Here is a 13,060-nt window from a genome sequence, read left to right on the forward strand (position 1 = left end):
AGCTAACATTTCTGACTTCTTCAAGCAGTCAATAAGCCTAATAAACCAACATGGCTTTTTTCTATACTTTAACACCATGTAACTCATATTAAAAATAGGCCAAACAAGTTTTTCACAAAAGACAAATAAATAAAGCAATCTTTTGAACAGGTCTCTTTAATAAACAAATTGATTTACAGTTTAATGTCACAAAAGAAAACAAACTATTAGATTTCAAAAGAGAAATAAAATGTTTAATGGCCAATACTGGGGCTTGAACCCACAACCTTGTGCGTACCTGTTAGTCAGTTAACCACCAGCTTAACCCACTGAGCTACCATTTCTGACTTGTTTAAGCAGTCAATAAGCCTAATAAACCAACATGGCTTTTTTTCTTTACTTCAACACCATGTAACTCATATTAAAAGTAGGCCAAACAAGTTTTTCACAAAAGACAAATAAATAAAGCAATATTTTGAACAGGTCTCTTTAATTAACAAATTGATTTACAGTTTAATGTCACAAAAGCAAACAAACTATTACATTTAAAAAGAGAATTAACATTTTTTACTTGCCAATACTGGGGCTTGAGCCCACAACCTTGTGGGGACCTGTTAGTCAGTTAACCACCAGCTTAACCTACTGAGCTACCACTTCTGACTTTTGCAAGCAGTCAATAAGCCTAATGAACCAACATAGCTTCTTTTCCATACTTCAACACCATGAAACTCATTAAAAGTAGGCCAATCAAGTCTTTCAACAAAGACAAAGAAAAAAAGCAATCTTTTGAACAGGTCTCTTTATTTAACAAATAGATTTACAGTTTAATGTCACAAAAGCAAACAAACTATTACATTTAAAAAGAGAATTATATTTTTTTACTTGCCAATACTGGGGCTTGAACCCACAACTTTGTGGGGACCTGATAGTCAGTTAACCACCAGCTTAACCTACTGAGCTAACATTTCTGACTTCTTCAAGCAGTCAATAAGCCTAATAAACCAACATGGCTTTTTTCTATACTTTAACACCATGTAACTCATATTAAAAATAGGCCAAACAAGTTTTTCACAAAAGACAAATAAATAAAGCAATCTTTTGAACAGGTCTCTTTAATAAACAAATTGATTTACAGTTTAATGTCACAAAAGAAAACAAACTATTATTTTTCAAAAGAGAAATAAAATGTTTAATGGCCAATACTGGGGCTTGAACCCACAACCTTGTGCGGACCTGTTAGTCAGTTAACCACCAGCTTAACCCACTGAGCTACCTTTTCTGACTTGCTCAAGCAGTCAATAAGCCTAATAAACCAACATGGCTTTTTTTCTTTACTTCAACACCATGTAACTCATATTAAAAGTAGGCCAAACAAGTTTTTCACAAAAGACAAATAAATAAAGCAATATTTTGAACAGGTCTCTTTAATTAACAAATAGATTTACAGTTTAATGTCACAAAAGCAAACAAACTATTACATTTAAAAAGAGAATTAAAATTTTTTACTTGCCAATACTGGGGCTTGAACTCACAACCTTGTGGGGACCTGTTAGTCAGTTAACCACCAGCTTAACCTACTGAGCTACCATTTCTGACTTGTTTAAGCAGTCAATAAGCCTAATAAACCAACATAGCTCCTTTTCCATACTTCAACACCATGAAACTCATTAAAAGTAGGCCAAACAAGTCTTTCAACAAAGACAAATAAATAAAGCAATCTTTTGAACAGGTCTCTTTAATTAACAAATAGATTTACAGTTTAATGTCACAAAAGCAAACAAACTATTACATTTCAAAAGAGAAATAAAATGTTTAATTGCCAATACTTGGGCTTAAACCCACAACCTTGTGCGGACCTGTTAGTCAGTTAAACACCAGCTTAACCCACTGAGCTACCATTTCTGACGTGTTCAAGCAGTCAATAAGCCTAATAAACCAACATGGCTTTTTTCTTTACTTCAACACCATGTAACTCATACTAAAAGTTGGCCAAACAAGTTTTTCACAAAAGACAAATAAATAAAGCAATCTTTTGAACAGGTCTCTTTAATTAACAAATAGATTTACAGTTTAATGTAACAAAAGCAAACAAACTATTACATTTAAAAAATTTTACTTGCCAATACTGGGGCTTGAACCAACAACTTTGTGCGGACCTGTTAGTCAGTTAACCACGAGCTTAACCCACTGAGCTACCATTTCTGACTTGTTCAAGCAGTCAATAAGCCTAATAAACCAACATGGCTTTGTTTCTTTACTTCAACACCATGTAATTCATATTAAAAGTAGGCCAAACAAGTTTTTCACAAAAGACAAATAAATAAAGCAATCTTTTGAACAGGTCTCTTTAATTAACTAATAGATTTACAGTTTAATGTCACAAAAGCAAACAAACTATTACATTTAAAAAGAGAATTAAATTTTTTTACTTGCCAATACTGGGGCTTGAACCCACAACCTTGTGGGGACCTGTTAGTCAGTTAACCACCAGCTTAACCTACTGCGCTACCATTTCTGACTTGTTCAAGCAGTCAATAAGCCTAATAAACCAACATAGCTTCTTTTCCATACCTTAACACCATGAAACTCATTAAAAATAGGCCAAACAAGTTTTTCACAAAAGACAAATAAATAAAGCAATCTTTTGAACAGGTCTCTTTAATAAACAAATTGATTTACAGTTTAATGTCACAAAAGAAAACAAACTATTAGATTTCAAAATGAGAAATAAAATGTTTAATGGCCAATACTGGGGCTTGAACCCACAACCTTGTGCGGACCTGTTAGTCAGTTAACCACCAGCTTAACCCACTGAGCTACCATTTCTGACTTGCTCAAGCAGTCAATAAGCCTAATAAACCAACATGGCTTTTTTTCTTTACTTCAACACCATGTAACTCATATTAAAAGTAGGCCAAACAAGTTTTTCACAAAAGACAAATAAATAAAGCAATATTTTGAACAGGTCTCTTTAATTAACAAATAGATTTACAGTTTAATGTCACAAAAGCAAACAAACTATTACATTTAAAAAGAGAATTAAAATGTTTTACTTGCCAATACTGGGGCTTGAACCCACAACCTTGTGGGGACCTGTTAGTCAGTTAACCACCAGCTTAACCCACTGAGCACCACTTCTGACTTTTGCAAGCAGTCCAGAAGCCTAATGAACCAACATAGCTTCTTTTCCATACTTCAACACCATGAAACTCATTAAAAGTAGGCCAAACAAGTCTTTCAACAAAGACAAAGAAAAAAAGCAATCTTTTAAACAGGTCTCTTTAATAAACAAATTGATTTACAGTTTAATGTCACAAAAGCAAACAAACTATTAAATTTCAAAAGAGAAATAAAATGTTTAATTGCCAATACTTGGGCTTAAACCCACAACCTTGTGCGGACCTGTTAGTCAGTTAACCACCAGCTTAACCCACTGAGCTACCATTTCTGACGTGTTCAAGCAGTCAATAAGCCTAATAAACCAACATGGCTTTTTTCTTTACTTCAACACCATGTAACTCATATTAAAAGTAGGCCAAACAAGTTTTTCACAAAAGACAAATAAATAAAGTAATCTTTTGAACAGGTCTCTTTAATTAACAAATAGATTTACAGTTTAATGTAACAAAAGCAAACAAACTATTACATTTAAAAAGAGAATTACATTTTTTTACTTGCCAATACTGGGGCTTGAACCCACAACTTTGTGGGGACCTGATAGTCAGTTAACCACCAGCTTAACCTACTGAGCTAACATTTCTGACTTCTTCAAGCAGTCAATAAGCCTAATAAACCAACATGGCTTTTTTTTATACTTTAACACCATGTAACTCATATTAAAAATAGGCCAAACAAGTTTTTCACAAAAGACAAATAAATAAAGCAATCTTTTGAACAGGTCTCTTTAATAAACAAATTGATTTACAGTTTAATGTCACAAAAGAAAACAAACTATTAGATTTCAAAAGAGAAATAAAATGTTTAATGGCCAATACTGGGGCTTGAACCCACAACCTTGTGCGGACCTGTTAGTCAGTTAACCACCAGCTTAACCCAGTGAGCTACCATTTCTGACTTGTTTAAGCAGTCAATAAGCCTAATAAACCAACATGGCTTTTTTTCTTTACTTCAACACCATGTAACTCATATTAAAAGTAGGCCAAACAAGTTTTTCACAAAAGACAAATAAATAAAGCAATATTTTGAACAGGTCTCTTTAATTAACAAATTGATTTACAGTTTAATGTCACAAAAGAAAACAAACTATTAGATTTCAAAATGAGAAATAAAATGTTTTACTTGCCAATACTGGGGCTTGAACCCACAACCTTGTGCGGACCTGTTAGTCAGTTAACCACCAGCTTAACCCACTGAGCTACCATTTCTGACTTGCTCAAGCAGTCAATAAGCCTAATAAACCAACATAGCTTCTTTTCCATACTTCAACACCATGAAACTCATTAAAAGTAGGCCAAACAAGTCTTTCAACAAAGACAAATAAATAAAGCAATCTTTTGAACAGGTCTCTTTAATTAACAAATAGATTTACAGTTTAATGTCACAAAAGCAAACAAACTATTACATTTAAAAAAATAATTAACATTTTTTACTTGCCAATACTGGGGCTTGAACCCACAACCTTGTGGGGACCTGTTAGTCAGTTAACCACCAGCTTAGCCTACTGAGCTACCATTTCTGACTTGTTCAAGCAGTCAATAAGCCTAATAAACCAACATAGCTTCTTTTCCATACTTCAACACCATGAAACTCATTAAAAGTAGGCCAAACAAGTCTTTCAACATAGACAAATAAATAAAGCAATCTTTTGAACAGGTCTCTTTAATTAACAAATAGATTTACAGTTTAATGTCACAAAAGCAAACAAACTATTACATTTAAAAAAATAATTAACATTTTTTACTTGCCAATACTGGGGCTTGAACCCACAACCTTGTGGGGACCTGTTAGTCAGTTAACCACCAGCTTAACCCACTGAGCTACCACTTCTGACTTTTGCAAGCAGTCAATAAGCCTAATGAACCAACATAGCTTCTTTTCCATACTTCAACACCATGAAACTCATTAAAAGTAGGCCAATCAAGTCTTTCAACAAAGACAAAGAAAAAAAGCAATCTTTTGAACAGGTCTCTTTAATTAACAAATAGATTTACAGTTTAATGTCACAAAAGCAAACAAACTATTACATTTAAAACGAGAATTAAATTTTTTTACTTGCCAATACTGGGGCTTGAACCCACAACCTTGAGGGGACCTGATAGTCAGTTAACCACCAGCTTAACCTACTGAGCTAACATTTCTGACTTCTTCAAGCAGTCAATAAGCCTAATAAACCAAATGGCTTTTTTCTATACTTTAACACCATGTAACTCATATTAAAAGTAGGCCAAACAAGTTTTTCACAAAAGACAAATAAATAAAGCAATCTTTTGAACAGGTCTCTTTAATAAACAAATTGATTTACAGTTTAATGTCACAAAAGAAAACAAACTATTAGATTTCAAAAGAGAAATAAAATGTTTAATGGCCAATACTGGGGCTTGAACCCACAACCTTGTGCGGACCTGTTAGTCAGTTAACCACCAGCTTAACCCACTGAGCTACCATTTCTGACTTGCTCAAGCAGTCAATAAGCCTAATAAACCAACATGGCTTTTTTTCTTTACTTCAACACCATGTAACTCATATTAAAAGTAGGCCAAACAAGTTTTTCACAAAAGACAAATAAATAAAGCAATATTTTGAACAGGTCTCTTTAATTAACAAATAGATTTACAGTTTAATGTCACAAAAGCAAACAAACTATTACATTTAAAAAGAGAATTAAAATGTTTTACTTGCCAATACTGGGGCTTGAACCCACAACCTTGTGGGGACCTGTTAGTCAGTAAACCACTAGCTTAACCTACTGAGCTACCATTTCTGACTTGTTCAAGCAGTCAATAAGCCTAATAAACCAACATAGCTTCTTTTCCATACTTCAACACCATGAAACTCATTAAAAGTAGGCCAAACAAGTCTTTCAACAAAGACAAATAAATAAAGCAATCTTTTGAACAGGTCTCTTTAATTAACAAATAGATTTACAGTTTAATGTCACAAAAGCAAACAAACTATTACATTCAAAAAAATAATTAACATTTTTTACTTGCCAATACTGGGGCTTGAACCCACAACCTTGTGGGGACCTGTTAGTCAGTTAACCACCAGCTTAACCTACTGAGCTACCACTTCTGACTTTTGCAAGCAGTCAATAAGCCTAATGAACCAACATAGCTTCTTTTCCATACTTCAACACCATGAAACTCATTAAAAGTAGGCCAATCAAGTCTTTCAACAAAGACAAAGAAAAAAAGCAATCTTTTGAACAGGTCTCTTTAATTAACAAATAGATTTACAGTTTAATGTCACAAAAGCAAACAAACTATTACATTTAAAACGAGAATTAAATTTTTTTACTTGCCAATACTGGGGCTTGAACCCACAACCTTGAGGGGACCTGATAGTCAGTTAACCACCAGCTTAACCTACTGAGCTAACATTTCTGACTTCTTCAAGCAGTCAATAAGCCTAATAAACCAACATGGCTTTTTTCTATACTTTAACACCATGTAACTCATATTAAAAGTAGGCCAAACAAGTTTTTCACAAAAGACAAATAAATAAAGCAATCTTTTGAACAGGTCTCTTTAATAAACAAATTGATTTACAGTTTAATGTCACAAAAGAAAACAAACTATTAGATTTCAAAAGAGAAATAAAATGTTTAATGGCCAATACTGGGGCTTGAACCCACAACCTTGTGCGGACCTGTTAGTCAGTTAACCACCAGCTTAACCCACTGAGCTACCATTTCTGACTTGCTCAAGCAGTCAATAAGCCTAATAAACCAACATGGCTTTTTTTCTTTACTTCAACACCATGTAACTCATATTAAAAGTAGGCCAAACAAGTTTTTCACAAAAGACAAATAAATAAAGCAATATTTTGAACAGGTCTCTTTAATTAACAAATAGATTTACAGTTTAATGTCACAAAAGCAAACAAACTATTACATTTAAAAAGAGAATTAAAATGTTTTATTTGCCAATACTGGGGCTTGAACCCACAACCTTGTGGGGACCTGTTAGTCAGTTAACCACCAGCTTAAACCACTGAGCTACCATTTCTGACTTGCTCAAGCAGTCAATAAGCCTAATAAACCAACATGGCTTTTTTTCTTTACTTCAACACCATGTAACTCATATTAAAAGTAGGCCAAACAAGTTTTTCAGAAAAGACAAATAAATAAAACAATCTTTTGAACAGGTCTCTTTAATTAACAAAAAGATTTACAGTTGAATGTCACAAAAGCAAACAAACTATTACATTTAAAAAGAGAATTAAATTTTTTTACTTGCCAATACTGGGGCTTGAACCCACAACCTTGTGGGGACCTGTTAGTCTGTTAACCACCAGCTTAACCTACTGCGCTACCATTTCTGACTTGTTCAAGCAGTCAATAAGCCTAATAAACCAACATAGCTCCTTTTCCATACTTCAACACCATGTAACTCATATTAAAAGTAGGCCAAACAAGTTTTTCACAAAAGACAAATAAATAAAGCAATCTTTTGAACAGGTCTCTTTAATAAACAAATTGATTTACAGTTTAATGTCACAAAAGCAAACAAACTATTAGATTTCAAAAGAGAAATAAAATGTTTAATGGCCAATACTGGGGCTTGAACCCACAACCTTGTGCGGACCTGTTAGTCAGTTAACCACGAGCTTAACCCACTGAGCTACCATTTCTGACTTGTTCAAGCAGTCAATAAGCCTAATAAACCAACATGGCTTTGTTTCTTTACTTCAACACCATGTAACTCATATTAAAAGTAGGCCAAACAAGTTTTTCACAAAAGACAAATAAATAAAGCAATCTTTTGAACAGGTCTCTTTAATTAACAAATAGATTTACAGTTAGATGTAACAAAAGCAAACAAACTATTACATTTAAAAGAGAATTAAATTTTTTTTACTTGCCAATACTGGGGCTTGAACCCACAACCTTGTGCGGACCTGTTAGTCAGTTAACCACCAGCTTAACCCACTGAGCTACCATTTCTGACTTGTTCAACCAGTCAATAAGCCTAATAAACCAACATGGCTTTGTTTCTTTACTTCAACACCATGTAACTCATATTAAAAGTAGGCCAAACAAGTTTTTCACAAAAGACAAATAAATAAAGCAATCTTTTGAACAGGTCTCTTTAATTAACAAATAGATTTACAGTTTAATGTCACAAAAGCAAACAAACTATTACATTTAAAAAATTAATTAACATTTTTTACTTGCCAATACTGGGGCTTGAACCCACAACCTTGTGGGGACCTGATAGTCAGTTAACCACCAGCTTAACCTACTGAGCTACCATTTCTGACTTCTTCAAGCAGTCAATAAGCCTAATAAACCAACATGGCTTTTTTCTATACTTTAACACCATGTAACTCATATTAAAAGTTGGCCAAACAAGTTTTTCACAAAAGACAAATAAATAAAGCAATCTTTTGAACAGGTCTCTTTAATAAACAAATTGATTTACAGTTTAATGTCACAAAAGCAAACAAACTATTAGATTTTAAAAGAGAAATAAAATGTTTAATGGCTAATACTAGGGCTTGAACCCACAACCTTGTGGGGACCTGTTAGTCAGTTAACCACCAGCTTAAACCACTGAGCTACCATTTCTGACTTGCTCAAGCAGTCAATAAGCCTAATAAACCAACATGGCTTTTTTTCATTACTTCAACACCATGTAACTCATATTAAAAGTAGGCCAAACAAGTTTTTCACAAAAGACAAATAAATAAAGCAATCTTTTGAACAGGTCTCTTTAATAAACAAATAGATTTACAGTTGAATGTCACAAAAGCAAACAAACTATTACATTTAAAAAGAGAATTTAATTTTTTTTTTTGCCAATACTGGGGCTTGAACCCACAACCTTGTGGGGACCTGTTAGTCTGTTAACCACCAGCTTAACCTACTGCGCTACCATTTCTGACTTGTTCAAGCAGTCAATAAGCCTAATAAACCAACATAGCTCCTTTTCCATACTTCAACACCAAGTAACTCATATTAAAAGTAGGCCAAACAAGTTTTTCACAAAAGACAAATAAATAAAGCAATCTTTTGAACAGGTCTCTTTAATAAACAAATTGATTTACAGTTTAATGTCACAAAAGCAAACAAACTATTACATTTCAAAAGAGAAATAAAATGTTTAATGGCCAATACTGGGGCTTGAACCCACAACCTTGTGCGGACCTGTTAGTCAGTTAACCACGAGCTTAACCCACTGAGCTACCATTTCTGACTTGTTCAAGCAGTCAATAAGCCTAATAAACCAACATGGCTTTGTTTCTTTACTTCAACACCATGTAACTCATATTAAAAGTAGGCCAAACAAGTTTTTCACAAAAGACAAATAAATAAAGCAATCTTTTGAACAGGTCTCTTTATTTAACAAATAGATTTACAGTTAGATGTAACAAAAGCAAACAAACTATTACATTTAAAAGAGAATTAAAAATTTTTTACTTGCCAATACTGGGGCTTGAACCCACAACCTTGTGCGGACCTGTTAGTCAGTTAACCACCAGCTTAACCCACTGAGCTACCATTTCTGACTTGTTCAACCAGTCAATAAGCCTAATAAACCAACATGGCTTTGTTTCTTTACTTCAACACCATGTAACTCATATTAAAAGTAGGCCAAACAAGTTTTTCACAAAAGACAAATAAATAAAGCAATCTTTTGAACAGGTCTCTTTAATTAACAAATAGATTTACAGTTTAATGTCACAAAAGCAAACAAACTATTACATTTAAAAAATTAATTAACATTTTTTACTTGCCAATACTTGGGCTTGAACCCACAACCTTGTGGGGACCTGATAGTCAGTTAACCACCAGCTTAACCTACTGAGCTACCATTTCTGACTTCTTCAAGCAGTCAATAAGCCTAATAAACCAACATGGCTTTTTTCTATACTTTAACACCATGTAACTCATATTAAAAGTTGGCCAAACAAGTTTTTCACAAAAGACAAATAAATAAAGCAATCTTTTGAACAGGTCTCTTTAATAAACAAATTGATTTACAGTTTAATGTCACAAAAGCAAACAAACTATTAGATTTTAAAAGAGAAATAAAATGTTTAATGGCTAATACTGGGGCTTGAACCCACAACCTTGTGGGGACCTGTTAGTCAGTTAACCACCAGCTTAAACCACTGAGCTACCATTTCTGACTTGCTCAAGCAGTCAATAAGCCTAATAAACCAACATGGCTTTTTTTCTTTACTTCAACACCATGTAACTCATATTAAAAGTAGGCCAAACAAGTTTTTCAGAAAAGACAAATAAATAAAGCAATCTTTTGAACAGGTCTCTTTAATTAACAAATAGATTTACAGTTGAATGTCACAAAAGCAAACAAACTATTACATTTAAAAAGAGAATTAAATTTTTTTACTTGCCAATACTGGGGCTTGAACCCACAACCTTGTGGGGACCTGTTAGTCTGTTAACAACCAGCTTAACCTACTGCGCTACCACTTCTGACTTGTTCAAGCAGTCAATAAGCCTAATAAACCAACATAGCTCCTTTTCCATACTTCAACACCATAAAACTCATTAAAAGTAGGCCAAACAAGTCTTTCAACAAAGACAAATAAATAAAGCAATCTTTTGAACAGGTCTCTTTAATTAACAAATAGATTTACAGTTTAATGTCACAAAAGCAAACAAACTATTACATTTAAAAAAATAATTAAAATTTTTTACTTGCCAATACTGGGGCTTGAACCCACAACCTTGTGGGGACCTGTTAGTCAGTTAACCACCAGCTTAACCCACTGAGCACCACTTCTGACTTTTACAAGCAGTCCATAAGCCTAATGAACCAACATAGCTTCTTTTCCATACTTCAACACCATGAAACTCATTAAAAGTAGGCCAAACAAGTCTTTCAACAAAGACAAAGAAAAAAAGCAATCTTTTGAACAGGTCTCTTTAATAAACAAATTGATTTACAGTTTAATGTCACAAAAGCAAACAAACTATTAAATTTCAAAAGAGAAATAAAATGTTTAATTGCCAATACTTGGGCTTAAACCCACAACCTTGTGCGGACCTGTTAGTCAGTTAACCACCAGCTTAACCCACTGAGCTACCATTTCTGATGTGTTCAAGCAGTCAATAAGCCTAATAAACCAACATGGCATTTTTCTTTACTTCAACACCATGTAACTCATATTAAAAGTAGGCCAAACAAGTTTTTCACAAAAGACAAATAAATAAAGCAATCTTTTGAACAGGTCTCTTTAATTAACAAATAGATTTACAGTTTAATGTAACAAAAGCAAACAAACTAATACATTTTAAAAGAGAATTGAAATTTTTTTCTTGCCAATACTGGGGCTTGAACCCACAACCTTGTGGGGACCTGTTAGTCAGTTAACCACCAGCTTAACCCACTGAGCTACCACTTCTGACTTCTTCAAGCAGTAAATAAGCCTAATAAACCAACATGGCTTTGTTTCTTTACTTCAACACCATGTAACTCATATTAAAAGTAGGCCAAACAAGTTTTTCACAAAAGACAAATAAATAAAGCAATCTTTTGAACAGGTCTCTTTAATTAACAAATAGATTTACAGTTTAATGTCACAAAAGCAAACAAACTATTACATTTAAAAAATTAATTAACATTTTTTACTTGCCAATACTGGGGCTTGAACCCACAACCTTGTGGGGACCTGATAGTCAGTTAACCACCAGCTTAACCTACTGAGCTACCATTTCTGACTTCTTCAAGCAGTCAATAAGCCTAATAAACCAACATGGCTTTTTTCTATACTTTAACACCATGTAACTCATATTAAAAGTAGGCCAAACAAGTTTTTCACAAAAGACAAATAAATAAAGCAATCTTTTGAACAGGTCTCTTTAATAAACAAATTGATTTACAGTTTAATGTCACAAAAGCAAACAAACTATTAGATTTTAAAAGAGAAATAAAATGTTTAATGGCTTATACTGGGGCTTGAACACACAACCTTGTGGGGACCTGTTAGTCAGTTAACCACCAGCTTAAACCACTGAGCTACCATTTCTGACTTGCCCAAGCAGTCAATAAGCCTAACAAAACCAACATGGCTTTTTTTCTTTACTTCAACACCATGTAACTCATATTAAAAGTAGGCCAAACAAGTTTTTCAGAAAAGACAAATAAATAAAGCAATCTTTTGAACAGGTCTCTTTAATTAACAAATAGATTTACAGTTGAATGTCACAAAAGCAAACAAACTATTACATTTAAAAAGAGAATTAAATTTTTTTACTTGCCAATACTGGGGCTTGAACCCACAACCTTGTGGGGACCTGTTAGTCTGTTAACCACCAGCTTAACCTACTGCGCTACCATTTCTGACTTGTTCAAGCAGTCAATAAGCCTAATGAACCAACATAGCTTCTTTTCCATACTTCAACACCATGAAACTCATTAAAAGTAGGCCAAACAAGTCTTTCAACAAAGACAAAGAAAAAAAGCAATCTTTTGAACAGGTCTCTTTAATAAACAAATTGATTTACAGTTTAATGTCACAAAAGCAAACAAACTATTAAATTTCAAAAGAGAAATAAAATGTTTAATTGCTAATACTTGGGCTTAAACCCACAACCTTGTGCGGACCTGTTAGTCAGTTAACCACCAGCTTAACCCACTGAGCTACCATTTCTGACGTGTTCAAGCAGTCAATAAGCCTAATAAACCAACATGGCTTTTTTCTTTACTTCAACACCATGTAACTCATATTAAAAGTAGGCCAAACAAGTTTTTCACAAAAGACAAATAAATAAAGCAATCTTTTGAACAGGTCTCTTTAATTAACAAATAGATTTACAGTTTAATGTAACAAAAGCAAACAAACTAATACATTTTAAAAGAGAATTGAAATTTTTTACTTGCCAATACTGGGGCTTGAATCCACAACCTTGTGGGGACCTGTTAGTCAG

The sequence above is a fragment of the Silurus aristotelis genome (assembly GCF_946808225.1).
Source record: "Silurus aristotelis genome assembly, chromosome: 1".
In the NCBI taxonomy this organism is placed as follows: domain Eukaryota; kingdom Metazoa; phylum Chordata; class Actinopteri; order Siluriformes; family Siluridae; genus Silurus; species Silurus aristotelis.